Source organism: Larus michahellis, chromosome 5, assembly GCF_964199755.1.
Source record: "Larus michahellis chromosome 5, bLarMic1.1, whole genome shotgun sequence".
Taxonomy (NCBI): domain Eukaryota; kingdom Metazoa; phylum Chordata; class Aves; order Charadriiformes; family Laridae; genus Larus; species Larus michahellis.
The window spans coordinates 49,618,084-49,637,449 of record NC_133900.1 but is presented as its reverse complement, the minus strand read 5'-3'; the positions used below and the strand labels follow the sequence as shown (position 1 = coordinate 49,637,449).

Sequence of the window (19,366 nt, the reverse complement as noted above, 5' to 3'; positions counted from 1 at the left end):
TTGCTGAAGTGAAGCAGATACTTTCCTTAGGAGAACTGAAATCAATTGATTTGAGGAGAGAATTCATTAGCATGGACCAAAACGTATTTTCACTGAAACCAGATCAGTGGGAAATTTGCTATGCACTATCAGGAGCCCACATTCTAATTACAATTAATCAGTTATCTGGTGTATTTGGCTGCTCTTTTTCTGTTCACAAATAATTTGCAAATCACACTAGTTTTCTTGCATACTTATTTCTTGTTTGTAATTGTTCAATGACTGATTCAAGCAAACACGTTTTGGCTCATGGTGTGTTCATGCACTATTTGTTTAGATTTCAGGGTGGTTTTTTTCTGTTTCTGAATGAGACATGCTACTCTTCTTCCATTGAACAGATGTCTGAAAATTTCAAAGTGGGGACTATTCAAAAAGAAATTATCATAATTCATTTGTAACACTCATTTTTTTGATTGCCCCAAAAAAAATTTATTCTGGTTTTCATTTTCCTACCGGATTGTCTATTAAAAGTAATCAGGAAAAGAAAGATAGGGAAAAATGATGCAGGCAAAATACTGGTGTGTCTTTTTTTTTTTTTTTTCTGTTTGAAAAACCAATACTGCAAAATGCTGGGCAGAGTGAAAAATAGGACTCCTCATGAAATGGTGGTTTTGTAAAAAAAGAAAAAAAAAATCAGTGGTGACTCATAGGAGGATAATGAATAATGAATGGCAAATAACAATAATATTATATAGTGCACGTAAGAATATAGGTGCAGAACAGCTGTTTGTTGGACAAATACCTGATTATACAGTTTTCAGTGATAAAAAACCATCAGAGGCTTGGCTGATTTGAACAACCATTCAGAGTCTAAATGAATGTTTGCGAATGCTGATTTTACAGCAGTTAGGCAGCTCTAGACTTGCTTTCTTGGGAACGGATAAATTAGGATATGAACCAAAGCCCATCAAATGTCAGTGGAAAAATTCCCCTTGATATGAATGGACTTTGAGTTGAGAAAGGAAAAAATGAAATGTAAAATGAAAGGAATTAATGGTATGGGAAGTAACTGTTGAGGCGAGTAAAACCAGCCCATAGATGGTCCCTTGTTTATACATGCATAAGCCCCAGTTTTCTAAATACAACTCTGAACAGATGTCAGTGCTGGGGGACTGGCATCCTGCGAGCGCTTGCAGGGTATGAAGCACAGACCTTTAGGCTTTACCTTTTAACAGGGCTAAAATCTCTAACCATCTCCAGTTTACTATATGTAGCGTGTCATTTAATAGATCACCTTCGTTCTTGGCATTTTCACTGTTTTTGTTTAAGTCATTCAGGAAAATTTACAAATGAACTTTTCAAACATGTTATATCAGATACCCCATTTAATTTGTCTTTATGGTGTCCCAGACTGATTAATTATCTTCTGTAAGTGCTGTGTGTATCTCAGACTTCTGTTTTACTGAATTTTTAGTGTTATCTCTTTGTTGCCTGAGAGTGCACCTGCTTCTAATTATATGCAGATGATATACAATTACATCTTTAGATGGATTCAAATAACAATGTTTCCCTGGCTTTTAGTGCTGCCTTTCTGACATAAAGCTCTGGTTTAGTACGGGTATTAACAAAGTTAAAATCAATTAATCATATACCTTGAAATATATTGGCTTAGGCATTGCGAATGAAAAAAATTGAGAGCTGGGCCTCTTAATTATGAGTTGGGCAAGTGTCAGGGGAAGATTGCATGAATATTTTAATTTTAAGTGCTTTTAAATCACTATGGTATTTTCTTTTCAATAATTCCCATTCTCACAGAAAACTCTACCAGAAGAATTTTGGAAATCAACTTAGAAATTAGTAACAACCTCATTAGAAACCTAATTCTATGATCTACTGTCATCTAAAAAGTGATTTTAAGCATATAAAATGATGTCTTTGAGCATCACTGAGTCTTTGAATACAGAATCATTACAATCAAATGTTGACTAATGAGCCATAGAAAATATTCAGCTGCAGATACAAATCATGTTTTCTAAAGAAATCGTAACATGGATAATTCAAGAAACAGAAATAGGTAGAATTCAGAAAATACTTCCTTTTTATTTTTTACTTATTTATTTCATATTATAATTTTAGTAGATATCTAAGCATTTAATGCATGTCGGTGGCATGTATAGAGTTAGGATGTGTCAAAATGCATGAATGTACAGAGGGATTTACTCTTTGCATACTGTATTACCACTGATACTTTCAAAGCAGAAATGCATCAATCCTAAAAATACCTTCTAATTCTCTTCTACTGCCAGGTGTCTTCATCTACATGCTGCCAGATCTGCAGGCATGTTGCCGGGATGACATTTCATGCCAGGAAATACTGCATTTCCACTAGCGGTCTCAGTCTCGACAAGTAGAGATTAATGCATGCTTCAAGTCACTTTTTGATTTACATAAACCATTTTGGAGTGACGTGATTAAAGATGTCATTTCAGCCAAAACTGCAGATATGTTTTTGTTATTTAACAGCTCTGCAGAATCCTTCCTAACAATAAAAAAATAATGTTGTTAAGACCGTATGTAGGTTGACAAAAGCATCCATTCCTGGTAGAGAACAGCAAACTTACTGACAAATCAAAAATAGCTGATGCACTGGTTTTGGCATAATTTATTTATACCTTCTCTATTAATTAACACAGAAAGATAATTGTCTTTTCTAGCTTCCCAAAATGTGAGACAGGGATTCCTCTACTACATTTGAATCAAACAGGATTATTTATCTAAAAGGTCTTATAGCTCACACAGATGCTACAGGATTGATCCAAAAATTCTGTGTCCACTGTCTTCAAGTGGAAGGCAGTTGATGAAATCAGGTACAACAGTCATAGCTTAGTGGAGCACCGATAGCTAATTTTTTACCATGTTTTACATTAATACTTATGATTTATTCTATTTAGCTGGGAAAGACATGCAGAGACCTGTGCTTTAAGAGTGTCTGGCTCGAATGAAATAGGGAAATGGCTGTTTCATTATGTGGTGGCTTCCATCATTTCATGCCAGTTGGTAAAAGTTCTTGCAAACCTCTGGGCTGAGTGATTCCTAAATGATACTTTCCACATCTGCCCTTCCATTACACTCTCTGTCTACCTTGTCCACTTGTCACAGAGTGTAACTGAGGCTTTGGAGCTATTTATTATCATTTTCAGTGGAACACAATTGACTTTGTGCTTGTAGAAAACTTCTTTTGACCCATCCAATTTAAAGAAAAAAACACCTCCAATCAGTTTATAATGGTGAAACAGAGGGAGAAATAGAATTATATTGATGAAATGGATATAAGAATACTTAGGCTGCATTTTAATTCAGTCGTGGTACAGTTTGCATCTAATAAAATTCCTCTCGGGAAATTTTTAAGCTGACCTCTTCAAAGTAAATCACAGCATGATTCACTGTATGCCACACAGCCAGTTTTCATAATCACAGTCTGTGAGACAAAGTAAAATTGCAGTGAGGCATGCAACTAGAGGACAATTGCGAACCATGATCCCACTAAGAATGAGCAGAGAAATTCAATTAGTGTTCCACTTTTTAAGAAGAATTGGAGAGGATGCATTGTATTTGTTCAGAATATGAAATGGCATTCAGGATTTCAGCATTCAGGTCCTAGCACTGCTACCGTCCCTCTAGATGTGATTTAGCTAATGAAAAGATCACAATTCCTCTTCCGTTGTGGCTTTCTGTAACAGTCTGTGGCCATTTCTGCATTGTCAAGTAGTGTGATGCTATAAGAACAGCTCTATAGGTTGAAATATTCGGTGCTGAGCACCTGTTGTCCACACTGTATATGTTTCAGATGTTTTCATGCTGGAGTAACATTAGTCCTCCAAGCATAACGTATAGTAACTGCTCCAAAGTCAGTCCATGGTGTGCACTAAAATGTGCTAAGTGGAGACAGTTCAACTCCAAACCAAGTAGTTACCCAAACTAGACATGAAGCCTCTTTGTTCTTGACCTGAAAGGATAAGCAGATACCATACACGGATTAAGAAACATCCCCTCACATGGCAATACTTAAATGATGTAAAAAGTATGCTTTTCGGTTCTGTAAACTGTGGGTGAATTCCACACTGGTGATCTGAGAAGACATGAGTTTTAATGCTGAGTTTTACACTAAGATGATTTGCAATAAAACCGCTTCGAAGAAGAAACCGCTTTAAAATCCTTCTTAAGCTCTTCTTCCTTCTCCCTAGACTTAACACAGTTTTATTTACTTTTTAGGTAGGGATCCACTTATAGGATGGCATTGGATGATTGCCTCACACAGGCTGTGTTGAAACCGTATTTGCTTACTGCATGTGTCATGTTATGAGGCTTAAGACAACTTTTAAAGAAAGAAATATCAACTGCAGTTGCCGATATTTTCAACCGTATGGTCCTAATTTCCTCAGATTCAGGGATCAAAACACAGAGGGAGAGAATGCTGAAATAGCAGGCTCATTTATAAATTTTATAACAGCAAATATGAGATAGAAAACAGACCCTTCGCTGCTAGTGGCTTGAGTGCAGGCAAGGCAAGTAAACAGCAGTTGAATACGATTTTTTAGTAGTGAAATTGCATAGGTAAAAGGAAAGGAGAAGACACAGATCCTTCCCTTCCTTACATCATTCATCCTTACCCGGGTATCACTTCTCACCTTGATGGGAATGGCTGAATCCTGTTTCTTGCAAGGAAATCATTGTCTCCTTAATGAGTAGCTTGAATTGATTTTTGCTGGCACATGTCAGTTTCCTTTGCAATAAAATCAGACTTTTTTCCACTGAGACACTGTGGGAAATACACATACGGACCTGTGGGAATACAGTTAAACTCCAGAAAAAGAAATGAAAACAACTTCATAGTTATTTATAGGGAAGATCCTGATGAGTCTTGAGTCATGAGTTGGACTGAATCACTTGTATTTTTTTCACATCTTTGGTTAAGTTCCTACTGCTTCATGTCCAGTTATCTACATCTGTGACAGATGGTTAAGGTGTTTGAGTTGTCCTTGTACAATTTTCTCTATCAGCACATGTACATTTTACACTCTGTTTAAACACTAGGAGTGTGGGCAGTGGAGTAGAGGGTTGCTGTTCCTTCCCTGATGACAGCTGAACATGTCCAGGCTGGAGAAATAGGATGGAGCTGTGACAGAGAAAGACTAAACTGCAATTATGGGCAGACTGAAAGACCTATGGGAAGTATGAAGATCTTTTTAGAAGGGACCTAAAGTTAACCTTTGCAGATGATGGGAGAAGGAAGACTCCCAAGAGGACAGTTTTTCAGAGCAGGTAAAAAAGCAAAGCCGGAAATCAGTACTGGGGGAAGGGACCTATCCTGCAAGGACATGAGCAGCAAGCAATTTTACAGTCTTCAGTGTCATCTGTCTCACCTAGCAGACTTGAGATTTCCCTATGGATAGAGTTCTCTTGTAATAGTTTAGTGGTTTTGTGTTACAGTTAAACATAGTGATAACACTTATGAACATTTGGAGTCTCTTGTAAGTGAGCATGGTAAAAGTGTATCTATGGATTTGCATAAGCAATTGAGAGCAGAGACGAGTTTCAGGTCAGATTATAGCTTTGTAGGTAGCCCCCACAGCCCCCTTGGAAAGGAGGACATCATCCTTCCAATTTGCTTGAGGTTCCTTCTCTTCTCTACTCCTTTCAAGGTAACATCTGCAAAAGACACACAACAAGGGAGAATCAATATCCTTTGCCATTTTTTCCCCCTCATTTTGCTTGTAGTTTGGTTGCATTCCTGTCTTTTCCTTGTGACTTAAAAGTATTTTCTCAGAATGGTTCCAGAAAACTAAGCTCCCATCTTAAGTTACTAGATTTCTGCTGACTTTAGAGGAGCCATAATTTTGCAAGTGTCATATCTGGTCTTCTGGTGGTGAGGTCTGTTAATGCTATGTGCGAGTGAGGTGGGACCTCTATCTATTGTCAGACTCCTGAATCCTGAGAAGACAAACCACAGAACCACAGTAAGGTCAGCCACCTATGTACTTATCTGCTTAAAAGTCATTTTATTCCCAGGTGTTTCAACAGCAGTATTGGCTAATGTCCAGGGAATTTTTAGCATATCCATAGCAGACAGTGACATGAGATAGAACAATTTAGAAGATAAACAGAATGGGAAACACAAGAAAATACCCTGTTACAGGAAGAAATCCTGATTTGCACAGTGGACTCATCAACACAAACATTCTCCCATGGGAAAATCAGGGGATGCAAAATGATGGAAAGAAAATCCACAAACACACCTGCACACATACACTTGCAGATTCACTGGCCCACACTTCTTGTTTTCTTGAAATATATACTCATTTACTCTTGTGCAATGTGTGGATAAAACATTAGCAAACCAGGATGGCTCCCCTGCAAAGTCACCCCTGCAAAGGTGCCTAATTTGACCATCCACATATTCTACCAGTTTCCTCTCTTATTGATCCCCTCTTGCCATGGAAAACACTCACAGCATTGTTGATACCTTGCAAAATTATAACAATGCCAAAGCTGCCCCAGAACCGACAGCTGGAAAAAATGACCTTGTTACTTTAAGGTGAGTTTTTATATGAAAATAATTCTTCAAAGAAATAAGAGAAATCACGAGGAATATAATAAGCCACTATAACTTCCAACACTTTGATACTGCAATCTGTAGTACTACATACTCATAGGGACCCTTAAACATTTCAGATTATTTGCCTTATGCTTATTCTCGTCAAAGCGGTTGTGCACAACCCAGTTTTCATTAAAAGCAGAATTTCTTTCATCATGAGCTTTTTAACACTTTAACTTTGAATTTGGAAATCTTTAATGCAATCAGCACAGAACCCATTTTTACCAAGGCCTTCTTATCACTAATTCTTCTTTGTATTCTTCTTTGTCGTGATGGTTACGTATCTCAAAAGAACAACATGGTGAATGCTCAGCTGCCACTAGCTGTGATTGTGTTTTAGGCAGTAATGGTTAGCATGAAGAACTTCATTCAGTGTAGCAAATAAATAAATTCCCGCATGCATTTCAGTACCTGCCAGAAATCATCTTCCTATTTACAACTAAATGACCTGAATTACCTTTTTACGTGTATAGATGAATCAAGACTCTGTAGGTAATCAAAAGACTATTGCACAATTTTAGATGCTGATCTCTGAAGTAGAATGGCAAGAAGTCCAGAATTGTGTTTAGTGGAAAATTCAGGTTTACAAATACATTTTCTAGTCTGATGCAGAACAGAACTGAAGTTTTGCTACTGTCTTTTCAGTTACATATACAAAACAACCCCTTGCCTTCCCTAGAATACACTGAGAGTCTGGTATCTAGAGCCCTACTCTGAAGTGAGGGATGACGATTCAAATTCTTTGTCGGTTCAAATAGGATAGAAAGAAATGATCACAGACATTCACCTTTTCAGAGTCTGCTGGATTATTCTGTTATTATCCTATATCGGGCATTTTCTTGGGGAATACAAGGAAAAATTGCATTTGGGTGAGGGAATTTTTCCGCTAAAATAAATGCGCTCCTTGGGAAAATTTTCATTTGGACAAATGATTTCACGTCTTGTGTGCATGTGAGCGTGAAGGTGCCCCTCTTCTCTTCCCCTTTGTGCATGCACTCTGTTCTTTGCTAACCCAGTGTGAGTGTCACTTTTGCCTTCTGCTGGCACAGTGGCACATACTTCTTTGGGAGAGGCAGCAGCGGAGCAAACCGCTCACAGGCTCACCAGCAAGGCTCACCAACAACTACAGCCCCTGTGCCTTCATGAGATGTGCCTCTAAGCTTGAGAAATGCTCATTAAAATTACAGTTGTCCACCACATAACCGTTATGACCTGCAAATTCCCCAGCCAGGTCCATTCTGACAAGATTCTATATCATGTAATGCAAAATGCATATTTATCCTTTATTTAAAAGTGTTGTTATGGCATATTGACTCCTATCACCAGGCCATACTCTGGAATTGATGAGACGATTGCAGATGATTGTGGCATCCATCACCTAAATTTCATAGAGTGGCTTCCACTCTTGATTTTCAATTGCAAAAACCTACTAAAGATGTGTTGTTTCACAGCTTGGAGCTCTAAATCACAGGAGTTAAAGTGCATATTGGAAGAGTAAATTGTTGGGTTCTTTTTAGTTTAAATTGAACGAAAGTCATAATTGGGGTACAGAAGAAATAATAAATCTCCTTCCTGGAACAAATAGCAGCTCTCATGGTTTCCAACAACAAAATCAGGAAGAAAGGCCTAAAGACATGAATGTTTAAACAAACAAGTTGAACATCTTAAAGAAGAAATAACAGTGGGAGCTCGGAAAACTGTTGCCAACTTTCCAAGAAAGCCTCCTTTGTTTGTTTGGGTTGGTTTTGTGCAGGAAGGAGGTAGGGGGAGAGAAGTCATTTTAAATAAAGGCTTCCTAACCATGTCGGTTGAGGTAGGAGACCATGCTTTCATACTGGTTGCATGCAGAGAAATAGTTATTTTAAAATTTTAAAGGGGAAGCTGTTGAAAAATAAACAAGGGGCAGAAAAACATAGAGTAATAACAACCTAAGAGCAGAACCTCTGAAATTTGAAGCTTTGGGGAAGAATAAACAACCAAAAATATGCCACTGGTTGATGTTTCCCTACAGTAAGAAAAGTTCAGGAACAGGACATCACCCAAATCTCTTATTCATGCCGTCTATTCTCCTCGGTGTCCAGAGACTCAACTATGTCCACAGTTGGATCTGCATTTCTCTTGTGGGCAACGTGAGCTTTGGTTCCTGGAGTCTGTGCTTTATACAGTGTTCTCACAGTGTATCTCCTTCCTCCATACTTCTGTGATAGCCAAAAGCCTACATGCAGCCTTCTGTCTTGGATGTAGATCTGTCTTCCTAAGTTAAATGCTTGAGGAAGGAAAGCATAACTATATTGCACGTTCTTTTTTTGCCTCTCTTTCTTTCTTTGTTTCATTTATGACCCTTTTGCAAGTCTATGCCAAACCTTAATCCAACAGAGGTCCAACAGTGACATCTCTGTTAGAGACAGGGCCTGCCACAAGGCTGAAAATACTCCATAAATACGTTACTTATTTTTCACATCTAATGCATTCTCTTAAAAGCTCTCCACTTTATTTGGAAGCTGAGCAAAATCCACCCGACTCCACTGTAATATTTCATTAACTTTGGTGGAGTGACACCAGTTCTTTGGTGTGCTATGTTATTTAATACTTAGCTACAGAACCCACTGTCAAATGCCAGCATTCTTTGTAGAAAAACCACTATTCATGTTAAGAATTCACATCGCCATTTAATTATTAATTGTCCTTTAATTGGCTGTCATAAATTCATTTGCCCTTTTATCTGCAACAATGATTCTTTGGAATTGTTATGACTGCCTGCAAGTATGAGTAATGAGTTTGACTTCAATGCAAAGATATTAGAGCAGTGTTGCTGTTACAGCTGAGGTGACTGAAGGAAGACGAGTTGTGGAGGTAGTGGGAGGGTAGAGAAGTTGCAGTCTTCCAGCATTTCAAAGCATGATTATTTCACACCAGAGAACAGCTAGGTGTAGATCAGTCAGACAGAATAGTGACTACGGTTCACGTAAAAGAAAATTACCAGAAAACAATAATAATAAGAACAAAGGAGCTAAAAGGTGCTGCCCGTGAAAAAGACCGCTCAGCTTAACTGACAGGTCAGGTAAACTGGAAGGTTGCTGTGCGTAGTTGAACCCTCAGGTTGAGCCATAATTCTGAGATGGTTTAATGCCATTTGATACCAATACACAATATAAATCTGTCAGGTAATGCTTTGTAAAAGCTGCATGTTTTCTGAGTGTATGGCCACAGCACACTGGCGTTAACGAGAAAAGCTCTTTAGAAAGCAGTCCTGGAAGAGGCGGCCTGCGCTCAGAGTCCTGTCCCCCCAGCGCGGGCGGTCTGGCAACAGATTCGTAAGCCCAGCAAAGTCTCACATCCTTTCCTGTCACTCCCGCACATCACAAGACACAAACTCCTCCACAAAACACCCTATAACAAACACAGATACTTGCACAAAATGCCAAAAGCCACAAAAGGATATAGAAACGCATAAAAATAAATCTTTTTAGCTCTAATATATAGCTATAGATATAAAATCTGTAAAAGAATATATTATTCTCTGGTTTCTCTAATAAGTTTTCCACTGGAAAATGTATGCAATGAACATAATAACGTATCCCAGGCCGGTACTAGAACCAGCTGCTGACTTCTGTATGAGCAAGGTGGCGGCAGATTTGATCCAGGTCAGTAATTAGAGCGAGAACATCCAATTGAATTACATAACTTGGCAAACTTCTTCCTTTTCCAGTCTCCTGCACATTCAATGTACCTTACTCGTAGCTACTTGAAAGTACAGGCTTTGGGGGAAGATTTAGCTTTAACTTTGGATTTTCTACATCCTGCTCTGAAATGACCTCACCTCCTATCACCATGGCCTACACGTTCACTTGAAAGAAGCTCCTTTTGTACACTGCAGACTTTTTGCTCGCCTGGATCCGACACAGCTGAGGGCCAGCTGATACCTGGCTCCGTTTGCAAGAAGGCAACTTCCCGTCATGCTTGCTGCTACAGACATTGCTCTCCATCTCCAAGGAAACAGGCAGGGACAGACGCTTTTCTTCCTCAGCTGCTTTCCAGAGATGCCCGGGAAGGATGGGGATCCTCTTGCTAGGGCAACATACTGGGATTTTCACATTCTTTCACCACTGTCGCTCCCAAGCTATTGTGTGACCTTGGGGTGAGTAATTTCCCCCGTTACTTTTTTGTGTTTCTAATTTTTAACTCACTCAGGAGACCTGCTTCCTGTCTTCTTTTTTTTCTTTTTATTTTCTTTTTTTTCCCCCTGATATTACATTTAAAAAAAAATTCAAAACACTGAGATTTTATGGAATTCTGAAGTTCTTCTGCTACTGCTTCTCACAAAGTGAAAATGAAGGGAAAATAATAAACTCTCTAATGTCTGTCATGGGCATCTTCAAAAAACATCCCTGGTGTCCTGAGGGAATGAACAGATCTAAATGCCAGAGAAATTCAAAAACAGAATGAAACTCTGCCCTGGTATGGGATTTCTCTTTCTTGCAACAAACAGTATTGAAAAAGTTCTTAATTTCTTTATGCATCTGTGTGTGTTGTGGGTGGGGAGCATTGGCTTTAGTTTCATCTTTAAATGAGAGTGTCAGCCTGACACAGGAAATTTGGAGTTTTTCCTCCCAAGACATCTTCTCCTGTGTGTTAGGCAGCTTCTGCCTCCAGCCCACCCACCCACCCGCCCGCCCGCCTGCCTGCCTGGCACCCTGCCATGCACTCCAGTAAACAGCACTCACCACTTTCACACCTCAAAGTGTCGAGAGGCTTCTCTCTTGGCGATGGCAGAGCAAAGAATTTATGCCTGAACACTGCTGAATGATAGGAAGACAGGAAAACTCCACAGAGGCACAAATAAAGAAGCAGCATGGAATCCCCCTCTGACGCTAATCTATTGTTTCAGTCTCATGAGGAAAGCAAGAGATGTCAGACAGCCCAAATCTCCTAGTTCTGGCTTTTGGTCTCGTCTTTTAAAACCTTGATTCTCCACACAGAAGGTGGAGAAGATCCTCAGATCAAGGGGATGCAAAGAGAATTAATTTGTGCTTGATAGGTGCTTGCAAGAGTGCCAGATATCTGGAGTAATGAAAAAATAAATACAATATTGCCAACATTTTGGGTGGATACTGAATTCATCAAGTGAAATTGTCAACATATATTGAAGTAGCTCTTCTGATTTAGTCCTTTCGCCTTTTTACTTCTCAATCCTGCATTGCATGTGTGGGAATCCATTTGCACATGTCCCCACTATTTGTAGCTGCCTCCGTTTTTGGGCACTCTTTACTGGGTTGTGAATATCTGCAGACTTCACTGATTTCAACCAAATTTGTTGTCCCTGAGTGCCTTTGGAAACTGGCAGCCTTGTCAGTGTTTCATGGCATCCATAACCAATAGGTTTTTTTCTAGATTTTTACAGATTTAATGATTCGGTCAAGGAAACATAGAATTTATGTTATTATAAAGCAGGAGAAAGAATCCAGAGTCCAAGCTCCCTGATTTAAACTCAGAAAAGTTTTTCTGAAGTATTTCTAGGGAAATGACACATTTTCTATTTTATTTAAAGGAGAGACAGCATATTTTCATTACCAACAGTAAAAATTTTCAAATGAAAAAGAAGCCACGAATGCACATCCTTCTCCCCAAAACCTTCCCTTCATTTAATGCAAGTTTTACATAACCTAACTTTCCTATACCACTGATATCAGACTTCATTCTTTAGTAATTACTGGAAGTGCACAGAGTCATTAAGCATTAGTGCTTTTTCGTCTCTCTGAAGGATTGAAATTTCCGTGTCTAGGATAAGAGGTATTCTTTGCTTTTGATTCATTTAAACCCAAAGTGTTTTGCACTCAGACCAACTGCAATAATTTAAACAAAGTGCTTTTTCTCAGCAAAGTCTCGGAGTCACTAGCAATGCCAGACTCAGAAATGTTCACTGTCTCAAGCACTTTGTGATGGCAGCAGCTCACATTAGCATCCTGTGGTCAGTCACATTACCTTGCATTATCCTCTCTTCGATTTAGCCTTACACCACCTGCTCATGGGAGCCGATGGCCAAACTTGGCTGCAAGTCGCCCACCAGCAGCTGAAAGCTGTTCGGCTGCATCAAAACCTCCACTTTCCTTAAACTTCGTGTGTTTGGAGACGCGGAGAAGGGGAAGCAAAGATTCACATAATGAAAAATGGGGTTTCCTGTAGTTGTGCAAATGAGTTTGAGTTTACATTGATTTATTTGCGGTTTGTCTTTACGTTGTGTCAAGCTTCCTTCAGGTGCAATATGTAATTTTTGTCTCTTCTCTTCAGGCCAGATTTATCTGCCCTCATTCCCATCACTACATATGTTTTCTGGCTGATTTTAGGGGATTGATTTCCAGAATAAAACACTACTCGCTGTGAGGAAGAAGGGCTGAATGACACCTGCACATGCTCACTCGCTTAAACCCTGCATCGTTCCATCAGTAGACGGAAAGCCCCAGGGGCAGTGCTGTAAGCCTCAGCGCTGCCTCTGCCAGCTGCAGATTTTCCAGCCTTAAACAGATTTGTAGCAATCAGCAGTTCCCAGTTTCCAGAGGGACACGCAGCTACATAGTCCTGGATCATTGCTAGTTTTTTTCATCTGAAAGCTCTTCCCTACAAAAAAAAAATAAAAAATAATAATAAAAAAATGCCGGGGCAAAACCTCACACACTTCAAGAACTGCCTCTTTTCTCAGGTTCCCCTGAGCCTGCACAGTGTCCATCAGCCTGTTATCAGGGCTGCCCAGCATCATGAACTCTCTTTGAAAAGTAAGACCAAAACCAGAAGAAATAAAGCATGGTGGGGGCAGTGGGGGGGTGAGCAGAACAGACTGACTATTCCTTCCAAAAAAGTGATGTTCCAGCATTTTAATGCGAGAGAAGCTTAGATATTCCAAAAGCTTTACAACAGACATGGGTTTTATTCTTTTTTTTTTCCTTGTGGATATAACATCTTTGTTGAAAAATGGTTGGTATAAGAAAAAAACACTTCTGAAAAAAAAAAGCCCTCTGAAATTACTGACTTTTGCAATATGGCCTGTATTTTTAGTGCAAATACAAGGCTAATTTATTACAGCAAAATGCATGGCACTGCAAACACATAAGGAAGTAAGAAGAAAAAAAAAAAGTATGTGTTTATTCCACACAACAAAATGGAAACTATTTCAATTTTCAGGAAAATCATTTCCCTGTCTTTTTTTTTTTCTTTTTCCTGTTACACTTAGATATATCGAACAGTTGTAAATTCCTACACATTTTTGGAATTACAAAGGCTAATCAGAAACCTGAGCTGCCAGGTTATGTAATGCAGGAACGGGAGCAATTGAGATGAGGCAAAGTCTGATGCTTGTGTGGTATTAAGATTATCCAAATAAAAACAACACTCCTGAATTTGCTCATTTTTAATAGTCCTCCAGTATACACGGTGTGAGAAGAAGCGTATTCAAGAGGAAATAATAAACTCTCTAAAGCATCTGACAGAATATAAAAGGCAAAAGAAAATATTCTCTCTTACAGGTATTTAAAGTAGAAAGCATTAGTTGGAGCTTGATTTGACTTGCAAATAAAAAGAAAATCCATGAATATTAAATATGCACAGATACACTCAGAAAAAAAATAAAAAATCACAGGTATGCTACAAGAATGTCATTGAAGTCCTTTCCACTTCAGGCATTTCAACCTATTGATCACTACCGCCTTTTGGCAAAACCCGCACCCACACCCAATATGCAGCAACTGGCACAAGAGCCGGGAGATGATGACTCCTGGTGTAGATCACCCCTGGTGATGATGACTCCTGGTGTAGATGATGGAGGGCAGGTCCCAACAAAGGACTGAAACTCAGAGAAGAATTTGTGTAAAATTAAGGAAAATATCTCACAAATTATGATCCATACAATCTCTGGCTCTGTTTCTAACTCTGCCTAAAAGCATCTCAAACATGCATGTCCTCATAAAGATCCATCTGTCTTGTAATAAGAATTTTAACATCTGTCTCTGACTTAAGCTGGAATAGAGTCAAGGAATGTTGAGGAACCCCAGCTAAGAAACACCTTCATAGGATACCCAAGGATAGATATGATTGTGATCTTTCCCTTAAAATATAGTAACTCAGTGAACGGTACATTCATCTAAGAGGTGTGGGTCCTGAGCTAAAATCCTTCCTCAGCCTGAGAACTTTCAATGTCATCTGTTCCATCTTGCAGAAGGCGACAATAATTAACAGCTGACACATATGGATCATATATCGGGTCATGCAGGAATATTACAGGTGAGGTACTTGCCATCATGGTATTTTGGAACTGCTGCTCTCTGCAGACAAGAACTTGGAAGTCAGGGGGCTAGGAAAGATAATAATGTGAAAAAAAAGTGATTGCAAATTTTTGCTGACAGATCAGAGAAAAACATAATTCTGTGTTCTCTCCATCTGATCTGGGCAGTTTAAGCATGTTATATGGTGGTTGTTGAATTACATAAACTGTCCCAGGAAAGCAACTGCAACAGAGATCTATGACAAATGAAGCCCCAGGCTAGAGAGAGACATTTATGCCATTTTTCTCTCCTGTACACATGTACTGAGTAGCAGCATTAAGAAGCGAAATACAAAGTACCCAGAATAGACCGAAGTTGAAAAAGATTAAACTTCTGTTCTGTGAAGTGAAGGATGTGGGCTGAAACCCTTTCTGACTGAAAGGGGCAGTGAACTGAGTCTTCTGCTTTCATGTTTTCTTCAGCCACCACTAAACAACGTGAAAGGTGAATAGTGCCACAGCGCAGTTTTAAAAGGCAGCGGTGAAGTTTGATCATATTTTTCAAAGAGAGGGAGGCTATTTCAGCAGGCTCCTTTTATGCAAGGACAGGTTAAATATTTGTACATTCTTAATGCAATGACTTGGCATATGCATCTCGCTCTGGCATTTGTACAGGGAGTAATCCTTCAATGCATCAGGTTTACTCTGTCTCCTTACAAGTCTGTACAAACTGAGGCACCTTGCTAGATGAATAGTACTGACTGCCTAAGGCCCAGCTGGTCAGAGATGTCGGAATATGAAAAAGACAGTGAAAGGACCAATGAAAGAGGCTTCAGAGCAAACCAAACCCACATTTAAAGTGTAGCAGAAATAGAACTGTGTACTATCTTGTCATTCATTAAGCAGCTTTGAAGAGAGACAGACAAGTAATGCACTAAACTTAGCGCTGTCAAATAACCTGTTTGGTGGGTGCAGTCATCTCTCTGTAGTCCTCCCTTCCTCTAGACTGCAGGGAACTTACACAAGACAGAGATGACTTGCAAGACCAAAAAGGTGCCAAATGCTAGAAAACAGGACCCCATTTTCTGTCTCTATGCTCTAGGATCCTTGGTGCTGCTGAATAGCAACAGCTGGAGCATGGACACGCAAGCTTGGGCACCTCTACTGCTGTATCACCACCTCCTCTACCCGTGACAGTGAATGTAACACCTCTAATGTGGTCATGCTTCAGCCCTGATGTAAACCTCACAGGTGGGAACTGGAGCTTTCCAGAGTTTTAAGGATCGTGGTACACCTCTGTTGAATACTCTATCCCTAAGAGAGAGTTTCATGGTCCACTGGCTCATTTTTGTCAAAGATGCTCTGTACTTACGGGTACTCAGATTTAATCTCAGCGAGTTTAATTTTGTTTTGATACTTGTGGAACAACTCCCAGATGAATTTCAAAGGGCATATTTATGTTTTATTTTGTGTTATCCCTCTTCTTCTGTGCAGCGTGTGTGGCATAATTACTTTGCCCATTTGCCATGCTCAAGCGGTTGGTACAATTTTGCTGGCTCTCAGTGTCTCCATTTGTTTAACATTTCTTATGCTAAAAAGCCCTAATATTGTATTAGATCCAGTTCTGTGGCAGGTTCACTAGGTCAGTTGTGGGACTTCATTATATCAGATTTCAATATAATACTGAACTGCTTTTGCTTAAGCATGTTCCACCTTCCAAGAGGCAAACGCTCCCATTTTCTCCATTTTTTTCAACTATAACAGGCTCGAAAAATGTCAAACTAACACTGCTCTGAAAATACATGTAAACATAACGCCCCATTTCAGAACTACAAGGTAACAAATCAGATTTTTGCCCCAGAAAAATAGCTACAAGAAATACACAGAATAAATGAAGCCAATGACTGTATGCATTTATTTCTAAAGCAGTTTCACTGGAGCACTTTGTGCAACAGTAATTAATAGTAGCATTGTGCAACAGAGTGGGAGAAATAGGGGAAACGTATTTTGAGCAGTTATGCAAATTAAAGGACTGATAAGTTTGTTGCTGAGATATTTGTAACTCGGTTTTGTTCAAGAACGTTCAGGTGGATGCACTGATATTCATCACAATGTGGGCAGAAAACAAAAGCTTCCCAGATACTGTAAGCGTGCCAGAATAGTCTCAATGGGACTGCTCTCACAAACATTTTGGAAAGCTCTCTTTTCAAAAAAATCACTTTGCTAGTGGATTATATCGTGTTGTGGCCATGTCTCATCCTTGCATGTGATTAGATTTAGTGGGTCAGTGAAAATGATTTTGGGCCACAGAGAAGTTGTGCCCTGTCTGCATCATGATGGATGGTCAAAGGAGGAACAGAGGGAAATATAACACTAATCTGAGAATGATTACAGAGGATGACTCATTTATACTTTTAATGCTAGAGGCTAGGAACTTCCAAAGCCTGGAGGCTTGACTCAGTTTGCAAAAAGCAGGTGGTTTATAATTTATAAGGAAATCAGGGGGGATGGGCTGGGGGAAGGAGGGAATGGGGAGAGAAAGGATTTTCTTGTTTTAGATATATGCCATGCAAGGATAGTGACATGTCATATATAGATAGGCCATGGATAATCTACTATGTTTTCCTCAAGAAGATAAATCTAGAAGTAAAGAAAATCTTCCTACTAAAGACAGTTTGGTATCAGAGCAGAGAAAAAGATGGATTCTTCATCATTGTGTACTTTAAACAAGTGGTTGAAGCAGTCTTTGTCAGAGACAGTTAATAAACATTGAATTTGTCCTCAAAACATTGTGTTTACCTCTGTGACTGGATTCTATAGCATGAGCTATATAGCATTTTCCAAATAGGTTTTCTATGTATAGGAGATGCAAATGGGTTCAGAAAGGAATGGGAGCATGGCGTTCAAGCTGAACCAAGACAGACAGTGTAACATTATTCCCTTTTGATTATGCAGTGCTTGTGCCAACTCTGAATGCCTGATGGAGCAGATATTGCATGGAAAGCTTCTTTCATCCAGTTTATTACAGCTGTGTGGCAGCTTGGTGGATGTCGCACCTTCAGAGCAAGAGCTGAGGCATTTACAAATGGATGACTGTAAGCATGTTCGTCGATTTGAAATTAAAGCCAAAGGTGTGAGGGTTGTTTTCAAAAACGACATGATTTATCTTGATCACGCCATCAGGAAGATGTGCCTGCTGATAAAAAAGGGCATATTTAAGAATTTAAGGAACTTGCTTACGCTTGTTATAGAAAGTTTGTTGGTTAATCTCCAGCAGGATTTTTGCACAGTGATTAATGAATAAAAGTAAGTAATTATCTCCACCCACCAACATCACAGCCGGATAGGGTAATACATGTGGATACCATTCAAACTTATTGTTCCATTTATGTAATATTCATGATTCATACTGATTTAGAAAAAAAAAAAAGTAATTGCAATCAAGAAAGCTCAAGCTATAAAGTGATGAGCAGCCTCCTTTATTCCCTTCCTTTTCTCCTCCCCCTCCCTTTTCTACAGCAAAAGGGAATGGAAAATGAATGCCACTAAGCTATCACTAAGAGGTGCTAAATGCCTAATTAATGGCAGTTGTCTGTTTTTGTCACACTAATAAGCCAGAGAATAAAGAATCATCTCCAGGATACTAGAGATCAGGAAGATAAAGAAAGGGCATAAAGGTCGATAAAGTATAGTCTATATGTTGTTTGGCTCATGTATTAACAAAATAGTAAGAGGAGAGCAGTTTTCCAGCCACCTAACTTTGAAAATGACCTTACAGAGCAAAACCTCTACTTCCTGTTTAATGGTGTTATTAAATACATTATTTATATCATCTTAAGGACTCATTGTATGTAGTGATGAGGTAACCGCTGCTGCTGCTGACTTGGGGTGCAGGATGCCTTTGTGGTGCCCAGTGACCTTGAGCTGAAAATGACACAAAAGATGGATGGAAGTTGAACAAGATAAATACGCAAAATTTCAGAGGAAAAAATCAGGAGAACTCATTTTTTTTTCCATTTTTAGGCACCACCAACTGAAAAACACTGTGTTCTTTACATTGTATGCTAACAGGTGAGTGCTGAACCCAATGCCATAGAGTAAACTGTGTCTCTCTAAAACTCTTGGAAAGTAGTGAGTCAACTTCCTGAACTGCCTGGGCAAACGTTCACTCTTGAGACAGTCAATTTGTATCAGTTTCCAGTGATACATAATAAAATTAGCCCAAAACATTGAACTCAAGGTATGGGTAAACAACCACCTGTAGCTGTTTTACCATAAGTTATAGACCGTCCTCTCAACAACAGTCACTGGCTGTAAAATCACCCTGGTTGGAAGAGACCTCAGGAGATCTCTAGCTCAACCTCCTGCTCAGAGCAAGGTCAGCTGAGGTATCAGACCTGATTGCTCAAGGCTTTGTCCATTCAGCTCTTCAAGGACTGTGTGTACCCATATTCAGGCTCTATATCTGTTGCACGTATGAA

The 19,366-nt window shown here is 39.3% G+C and overlaps 1 long non-coding RNA gene across 2 annotated transcripts in view; it reads left to right on the top strand.

Annotated features, from left to right (window-relative positions):
- LOC141743339 (uncharacterized) overlaps positions 1-19,366 on the top strand; it is a 75,480-nt gene that overhangs the window by 34,117 nt on the left and 21,997 nt on the right. The window contains exons 3-5 of one of the 2 annotated variants that reach the window (XR_012587015.1): positions 15,988-16,136; positions 17,841-17,980; positions 18,909-18,956. The exons of the other annotated variant lie outside the window; for it this stretch is intronic. This is a non-coding gene — a long non-coding RNA (uncharacterized LOC141743339). The remainder of the gene's footprint in view (positions 1-15,987; positions 16,137-17,840; positions 17,981-18,908; positions 18,957-19,366) is intronic. 2 annotated transcript variants of the gene reach the window in all.